At 38.9% G+C, this 9,638-nt stretch overlaps 1 long non-coding RNA gene across 1 annotated transcript; it reads right to left on the bottom strand.

The window, feature by feature from the left end:
* Positions 1-213: 213 nt before the first annotated feature.
* LOC145553158 (uncharacterized) lies at positions 214-7,926 on the bottom strand. Its single transcript, XR_014089407.1, has 2 exons — positions 7,426-7,926; positions 214-1,372 (listed from the first exon to the last, which is right to left on the bottom strand). It is a non-coding gene; the product is annotated as an uncharacterized LOC145553158 (long non-coding RNA).
* Positions 7,927-9,638: the final 1,712 nt, after the last annotated feature.

Here is a 9,638-nt window from a genome sequence, read left to right as displayed (position 1 = left end):
ATTTTCATGTGCCATGTATGCCTCTACTACTCGCATATATGGTTACAGGTTCATTTTTCTTTGAAAAGATGACGCATAAAAGTCTTTGCAGGCTAATATGCTAATGTTAGCATTGGCTCATGGGTCCAACATTAGCTAAAACTGCCACGCCTTTTACTTGAGAGCCTTTAATGTTTTTGTCCATTGTTGTGGAAAAAAACTTACCAAGCACTGTTCAGGTAAAATCACTCAATCAGGTTTATTTATGAATTATGCACAATACAGAGAGCTTGTAGGACAATCAATCATGAAGCAAATCTGGATGGAAAGCTCTGCCAGGCAGAGACAACACAAGTCTTTTACACACATTAAAGTTAATTTTAAATTGACTTCTCTTATGTCTAGAAGAATGAATTTCTAAACTATTAAACATCCTTAGGAGTCAAACAACTAAGAATGATCATAATTAAGCTACCCAATTTCATGTGTTTTCTAGGAAATCCAACAAAACAAAACAAATTACATTAGTGCAGTGAAGGTATAGATAAGTGTCCGTTCAAAACCCAACAAGAAAGCGCAGAGTTTCCATCTGGAAAGTAGGTAAAGCGTAGAAGCAGGAACACTGATCGCCAGCTCAGGAGGATTTGTTACCTCCTGTCATAAAAGTATAAATCTTCACTCTCTGCTTCGGTCACTCAATAGTGGACCAGCAATAGTTCTTTGAGTGGAGAGCCTTTCAGAAACATCTAAACTAGCTGTTGCTCTGGACATTGTCCTCTTTGGTGTCAAAAGTTGAAGTACTTGATACTTGGTAGAGTGAAGGTTTGCTGCTCACTCCGTTGTTGTTTCAGATTTAAAGTCGTGATCTAGATAGATGTTACAGACAGATCGTCCTTCACAGTGGGTTCATGTTGTTCCTTCCTTCTCGCCCCTCTCCCCCACTCGGTCTCGGCGTTGCTGTAGCCAAATCCTCCCCCGTCTCTTTCCTCCGGCTTCCTGTCAGTCCAACTGGTTCTGGTGTCGGATCTTTGGGTTGTCCAGATCGTCCCTCAGGAAATGTCCATGTTGTCCACAGATGAAACAAGCATCAACAGTTCAGAGTCGTCTTCTCTCACAGCTCTGAAGCATGTTTAGCTTTTCTTCCTCTACGTTGATACTGGACAGCAGACCAGCGGAGGTTGTTAAAGCTCAGTCTCACACAGTTTTCAGTCCAAATGCCCAACAGGAGACTGACAGTTGTCCCCTGGAGGTGATGGAGGTCTTTTCTGTCTTCTTGATCCTCCAGATCTTCTCAATCATTTTCATCAGCTGGTTTTGTAGGAGGGACATCATCTGGTCCATGAGAGGACAGATGGGAGGAGTTGAGGTCAGAGGTCAGATGCACCGCGCGAGGCTCAGACAGAGAGAAAGAAAAAGCAAATAGAAATCAATTAGATTTTGTCATTTTCCTTGTTGTTTTCTATACATATATATTTATGAATCTTATTTTAACTTTTTACGTGATCATATAGTTTCAGTCATTTATTATCCATCCAGTATTATGGCTCCTTTTTGTGGAACAGTTTGTCAGAGAAACCTGAGGGCTAATTGTTCGTACAGCTCTTAGTGTGAGGATCTGTTTTGCTGTGTATTTAGTTTTGAGGTTTTTCTGTGTCTGGATCTGTTTTCCCTTGTGAGCCTCTGTGCCGTCTTGATTGTTCCCAGATATGTCTAGGTTCCCTAATTACCCTCTGTGTATTTAAGCCCACCTGTTATCCCCATTCTTTGTCAGACATTTGTCTGACAAAGTGTCGTATGTCGTTCGTTGTTGACCTTTAGTCAGTCTACTCAGTCTACTCAGTTGGACGGTTAACTCAGTCTACTCAGTTGGACTGTTAAGTCCTGAGAGTCTGTACAATTAGTCGTCGTCAGTTGAACTGTTTGTCCTGAGTCAACGTTAGCTCTAGTTCCAGCTGCTCTGTTGCTACCGGTATGAGCTTAGCCTACGTTTCTGCCGTGCTGCCAGTTCCTGGACTGTTGTGAGCTTCTCATCATTAAATATTCATCATCATTCATCTATCTACACCCTGGGCTTCATCTGCGTTTTCTGTCACCACCTCACCTCAACTTTATGATACTTAGAGCTGCTTTTAGTATGAAAGAGTCCCTAATAAATAAAATTAATTAATTGATTGATCCTTTTAAGAAAAAAAAATTAGACTTATTTATTCAAACACACGAAAGAAAAAATTAACATATTAAGGCCTGTAATTTCTCAACAAAACATTTATGTTCAGCATTTAATTCCAAACAATTCACCCTGAGGAGGAGATTGCGTGCTGGAACCACTTAACCCATTCTTCTTGCATTGGGTGGCATATCCTCTTTAGACTGCAAACGTCTTCACAGAATCCAACAAATCAACTTTGTGGTCGCTCTGCCTCTTAATCCTCTAAGAAGGGCATTTATTTCCAATAAAGGTCTTTAGGATTCCAAAAAGGTTTGGTTCCCTCAATTTAGAAAACTCAAGGAATCACCTGCCTTATTTACCTTCCCTATGACTCGTGTTTAGTCTGAATGCTGGATTTGGGGTGGAAACCTCCATGCATGGTCAGTAGTTTCCGAGTGTCTTAACATCGGTGGTCTTCATCTCCTCCTTTGGCCAGCTGATTATTCCTGCAGGGTCTCTGATTACTGTTAAGGCATAGCTGCTTATCGCACGGATCTTGTTCTTGCCATTGAGCTGGCTTCTCAGGACTTGCCTTAATCGTTGGAGCTATTTGGCTGTGGCTCCTTTCCTTGTGACCTCATTCAGGTTGCCATTTGCTTGTGGTATTCCCAGGTACGTGTAACTGTCTTCAATGTCTGCTTTTGTTCCTTCTGGGAGTGAGACCCCTTCTGTGTGGATGACCTTCCCTCTCTTTGTAACCATCCGCCACACTTCTCTAGTCCGAATGACATCCCAATGTCAGTGCTGTAGGTCCTGGTGGTGTGGATCAGTGAGTCGATGTCTCGCTCTTGGCGTACAGCTTGATGCTCAGAGTAGTCTGAGGTACAATGAGTACCTGTCATGGGAAAATCCACTATAGGGATATCACCTGTTTTTGCCAAATAGAGCCAGGACAAATACTCTACCTATACTTTGACTTGAAAGAGCCAATCCTGCAACTAATAATGAAAATCATCAGATTTTAGAATCAAAGACTTTGATTTTCCACCTTGTTATGGCACAATCCACCATGTTATGTTCCATTCCACACATGTTTTTATTAAATATTGTTACAGAAACATTAAGTACTGTGAATTTTTATGTGCCATGTTGGGATTTGAAGACCAATAAATGCAAATATTGGTATACGTTTTTAAAATTACCAATATTTTCAATGCTGTCAGTAATAATGAGTAAAAAAACAGTTTTTTCTTTACAATACAGTCATAAATTATTCGTAACTTCATGATGTGTTACAATTTCAAGAATAAAACATATTATATAGTAAAAGGGACACACTCTTTTTAAGAAAAAGTCATTATTTTTCAAAATTTAAATGTTTAACTATTTATGGTCTATATGTAAATGTTCATAACAGGCTGGAACACATTCAGAGACAATGTTGAAAAAAAAACACATGTAATTATTAATTTATCCAATCCTCAGCTTGCCCATTATTAATTTCTTATTGTTAAACATGTCAGTGTTGTAACAAAATATTTAAAACTTAAAACATTAATACTTTTTTTTTTCAAAAATCCTGAGGCCGAAATGTTGCCGCAAAAAAAGAATCACCCAAGAACAAGAGCAGTGCAATAAACAGCTACGCCTTACCAGTAATCAGAGACCCTGCAGGAATACCTAGTTGGCCAAAGGAGGAGATAAACACCACGGATGTAAAGACTCTGAAACTACTAACCATGCATGGAGGGCTCCACCCCAAATCCAGCATTCTGACTAAACACGAGCCGCAAGGAAGGTAAATAAGGCAGGTGATTTCTTGAGTTTTCTAAATTGAGGGAACCAAACCTTTTTGGAATCCTTTACTGTGGCGATTTAAAATAAAACCTATTGGGCGTATGTACAGTAAAAAGAGGAGTGGGCCCAAAACTGAACCTTGGGGAAGCCAAGCTGAGAAACAAGGTCCCAGAATACCCCCATACTGAAATATTATCCATTTTCTTCCGCTTATCCGGGGTCGGGTCGCGGGGGCAGCAGCTTCAGAAGGGAGGCCCAGACTTCCCTCTCCCCAGCAACTTCTTCCAGCTCCTCCGGAGGAATCCCAAGGGTCTATCTCTAAGGGAGAGCCCAGCCACCCTGAGAAGGAAACCCATTTCGGCCGCTTGTATCCGTGATCTCGTTCTTTCGGTCATGACCCAAAGCTCATGACCATATGACGGTGGGAACGTAGATCGACCGGTAATCGGTAAATTTTTACTGAAATATTAAAACTGTACAATTCATGTTTAAGGTCAGAAATCAGCAACTTCCACCCAATATACAGAAAATGTTTTGTGACAGAGAGGGCGGTTATAATTTAAGAGGTGAAGAACATTTTAAAAACCAATGTAGTAGAACAACCATGCAGAGTTTTTGTTTATCGGTGTGTAGAGTAGATGTATAGAATGGATTAAATGATGAGTTCAAAACAGTAGAAATATAAACCAGCCTAAAAAGGAGCTTATTGCAAAATATGTTCTATAAGATGACTGTTTTAAAGTCTGTAAATACTATTGATGATATAAATAGTGTTTAAATAATGGGACATCTTTAAATGTCATGTAGAATGGATACAAGTTATCTCGTTCTGATGTTTTGACAGTTAATGGATTATAAATTGATAAGTATGAAATGAGCAGGACATTATAAGATAATACAACTACTACCTGCTCCTTTTTAAACAGAAAATATAAAATTTGCTTGTCACTTGGGCATAATAATTTGATTTACCTCTTATTTATGTAGAATGTTTCATTCTATTTTATTTTTTCTTTCTTGATTGTCTTTTCTGTCTGTTAGAAATAAAAATAAATACATAAATAATTAGCTGGCCAAAGGAGGAGATGAACGCCACGGATGTTAAGACTCTGAAGCTACTAACCATGCATGGTTAGTAGCTTATCTCCCTTAGAGATAGGCTGAGAAGCTCGGTCAATTCAGCACCCTGAGACTAGCTGCAAGGAAAGAGGCAGAGGACTAGTGAGTATGAGAGCCACTGTCCAGGATGAAACATCCAAGGTCCATAAATACACCAAGGACAAGGTCTCAACAGACAATGTGCTCAATAAATGTCTCAGACAATGGGGAACAGAGGATGAGGTGCTGGAGGTACCATCGTGGGAGGACATGCCCCTACATGGGATGTACCACCGACAAATAACTGAAGTGGCTGTTATCAGGAAATCCTACTAATGGCTCGAGAAAGCTGGACTCAAGGACAGCACAGAGGCTCTCATCCTGGCTGCACAGGAACAGGCCCTAAACACCAGAGCAATAGAGGCTCAGATCTACCACACCAGACAAGACCCAAGGTGTATGTTGTGCAAGGAGGCCCCTGAGACAGTCCAGCACATAACAGCAGGGTGCAAGATGCTGGCAGGGAAATCATACATGGTACGACATAACCAAGTAGCGGGCATAGTGTACAGAAACATCTGCAGAATATGGACTGGAAGATCAAAGTGGGGATCACCCCCAAAGGTGGTGGAGAATAACTGAGCTAAGATCCTGTGGGACGTCCAGATTCAGACAGACAAAATGGTAATGACGAACCAACCGGACATTGTGGTGGTGGATAAACAACAGAGGAAAGCCGTTGTGGAGGATGTAGCAATACCAAGTGACTACAACATCAGAAAAAAAGGAGCACGAGAAACTGGAGGAATACCAGGGCCTCAGAGAGGAACTGGAACAGGCCTGGAAGGTGAAGACCACAGTACCATACCATCCCATACCAACTTTATTTATGAAGCACTTTATACACCAATAAATTGATTAAAAACAGCAGAAAACTGACCAGCAGTAGAAGGGTTAAGAACACGATAGAACAGAGTTGCAGCGCATGCTTTAGCTTTAGCACAGGACAGCGTTATCTCAAATAAAACAGGCATATGGTCTGAAAATAACGAGTCACCAATCACTAAATTACAAACTGGTAGACCATAAGATAAAACCACATCAAGACTGTGACTATGCTCATGGGTAGCACCCAGACTGCACAGAATTAAAAGAATCGGTAACATTAAGAAATGTTACCGATTTCTTAATCGGTAACATTAAGAAATCGGTAATGTTACCGATTCCTACGTAGGACTTCACCTATGTCGTCCTACATAGGTGAAGTAGGACGACAGACATGAATATTAAAATCACCAACAATGAGAACTCGGTCATATCTTGGCATGATAACAGCCAGGAAATCAGAAAAGTCATTTATAAAGTTTTTGTTGTACTTCTTGTAATTTGCAAACTTTCTACCTTTCTGATAACATTTTAAAACTTAGAAATCTGACTCGTTATCAAATTTCTGGGCCTTGTCAGAGAACATGGGAACAGGAAATTTAACAAGGCAAGTGATATCAGATCCGAACCTGTCCGAACAATATCAGATGATACATAGGGTGCTCACAGAAAGGAACATTTTAAGTCAGCTTTTAAAGCAGGTGTTTCTCTTTTTTAATAGAATTCCTTTAACTCAAGAATTAAAGCCAGTTCTAGGAGTTTAAGATAAATGGTGGGTTTTTTTCTCATTTCTGCCTTTGCAATAATTCTGCTTAAACATCTCTGTCTGTAAATATTTCTGTCTTTGTTCTGTAGCCTATACTTGGTATCACAAAACATTAGGCAATATCAATATTGAATAATGGTAATATTAGCCTAAATGCATCCAGTGGCATATGTGGGCTATAACTAGCATGTTGTCTTACATTGACTTCCTCCATTCAGTGTGCTAAACATGGTTAATAAATAAATAAAATAGCTAAAAAGCTTATTTTAGGAAAAATCTGAAGTTCACCTCGTGGCACTTGGTTACCAGTAAACACACTCATCTCTTAGCAACAGATTAGCAACAAAAATTGTTATTGTTCAAAAAACATAGGATTTCTTCTGATCTCTCTCAGACGTTTACTTTATGGAACTTTGTGGACCTTGGTTACCAGAAAACACGATCATCTCTAAGCAACAGATTAAAAGCGTAGCAACAAAAATTCGTATTGATAAAAAAATATAATGTTTCTCCCGCTCTTTTGAAATACCACTTATTTTACACTAACAAGAATTGTGCAGTTGGTGAATTTTGCAGAAAAGTTTTTTTTGTCATTAGTGGCAAATATTTTAACACACATTCAACACAAAAGTAAAAATGTCGATTTATACTTTGTGGCAGTTCGTTACCAGAAAAAACCCCGCTTATCTCTTAAAACTAAATTAATAGCAAGTAGTTAATAAAACAAAAGCTCTTTCGAAATAATGCTTACCTGATTAGATACAAGACATTTACCGTTGGCACATTTCGCAAAAGTGAAAATCTGAAGTTCACTTCGTGGCACTTGGTTACCAGTAAACACACTCATCTCTTAGCAACAAAAATTGTTATTGTTCAAAAGACATAGGATTTCTTCTACTCTCTTGAAATACCACTTTTTGACTCTCCGGAAGGCTGAGTTATAGTCGCGGTTGTAACAGTTCGCGTTTTTGAGCCAAGACAGCGGTATGGCGTTTATAGTTAAGGTTTACATTGGAGCCGCCTGGGAGAGCGGCGCGCGTGATCCGCACCGAGTTGCAAAGATCCAGAGATGCACGAGGCGCTGCGACACGCTGCGCATGCGGCGGCGTCAGCTTGTGCCGCTGCGTGTCCGCTTCAATGCGCACAATGAACCGAGCTCAGTGCTCATGATAAATTAAAACAAATTCAATAATTTCCATTGGCATGATTTATCACTTCTCTTTTTATTCATCTTTCTTTCTACAAGAAACTGTATGATAAAAGCTTTCTGGTTGGTGCTTTGGTCTCAGCTAAACCTTTTTTTGAGGGAACATTTTATTTACAAAGACTTCAAAATTCATTTTATTTGTCGTTTTTGTTTATTTATTTTGGATATTTGAAATGGCTTCCAGTTGCAGTGTTAAATGTTCATTATAATTTAAACTTTACTGATTTTTCAGATTGTGTTCTTGCATTATAATTTTGCCATTACTAAATCACTTAACATTACTAAAAAATGGTCTAAAAGCAACAATATTGTTTATCAAAAATCTAAATTTGTTGTAACAGGTCTACACACATATGATATATAGTGTAGTTAGTTTATTGCCATAGATGGCATAGTTACTTTGAACGAATAATTTGATCACTCAATGAAAAATTCATCCATCAGGTATAAAATGTGCATCCCTTTTCCCTCCATCATTTACGTTTGTGTCGCTGGTGTTACATATGAAACGGATCTCCCCAAGGAAAAAGAAGAAAGCAACAATATGTGTTTTCTAAAAATAATCACAAATACGTAACTTGGATACGTAATTTTTATCTGATTATTGGATTGTAAATAGTAACACGTTAGATTACTCGTTATAGGGGTCAGATTAGAGCAACACGTTGATGACACCATTGTTTGACATTTTTGCTCAAGCTATTTACGATTTCCGATATGTGCCCCCCCCAATGATAAACTTGTTCCTACGCCCTTGTGTGGAGGGAGGATAAAGCATAAACATTTTTTGTATAATTCTGTGAGTTAATAAACAGAAATTCAGGTAATACTCTGATCTAAAATGGAAAAATGTAAACAATGTACGTATCTACTGCTTGCTGAATTAAATTAATTACATCTGATTAAACTTTGAGAATAAGATTGCTTGCATTTAATATAAATGCAGTAATGACTTTATTTGGCCAGTTTAGGCTTAGAGTATATTTTGAACATAGATATCTTTAAGCACTTTTTGAATAACATGCCATTGCCACGGATGAATATAGCCCAAGCACAAAATCAACTGCAATTCCCAAAACCTGTAAGCTTTCAAGACAATGAGATAATCATGGTTACCTGCTCACATTCTGCATGAAAACCTTTTGAGACACTCTCGTCCTCAGTAGGCCGTAGTTCATCAGAACCAAAATCTTAATGCCTCATCACACCTCGCCTCATCAGTGATGAGCACCAAGCTCCCTGCTTCTCAAAATGATCAAAACTGATTGTGATGAAAAAAAAAGATTCATATCTTAATTTTCTGGCAGTAAATTTTGTTTATAGATCCACTTTTTTCTCATTCAGCTGCTTACATGTGGTGACAGATTGCTGGATTTCTACAATCACCGTACTTCCAACATCCCAAAGAGCAAAAACAGACGACTTAGTTATGCAGGAAATAGGCTCTAATTGGACATTAAATCCATCTAGATAGCATTCACAAGAAACATACTTGGTGGGAATAAATTCCTTGACATGCAGAGCAGCTCATTAGACACATGGCTGCTTTACTGACCAGCTAAATCACCCCTGACTCCCCGTTGCCAGACCAGGGCTCAATTTTCTCCTCACTTGACATGTACCGCACATCATCACTGTAATTGATGACTTTCTCAGTACTGCCGTGAAAGAAGCCGATGAAGGAGCCTGCATGGTAGACTTTGTTTTGTTCTCTTTCTGCTCAACTTTTTAATTCAACCTAAATGAAGACCAAAGTC

This window comes from Poecilia reticulata, chromosome 10 (assembly GCF_904066995.2).
Source record: "Poecilia reticulata chromosome 10, P_reticulata-male-v2, whole genome shotgun sequence".
Lineage (NCBI taxonomy): Eukaryota > Metazoa > Chordata > Actinopteri > Cyprinodontiformes > Poeciliidae > Poecilia > Poecilia reticulata.
This window is presented reverse-complemented; position numbering and strand designations above follow the sequence as displayed.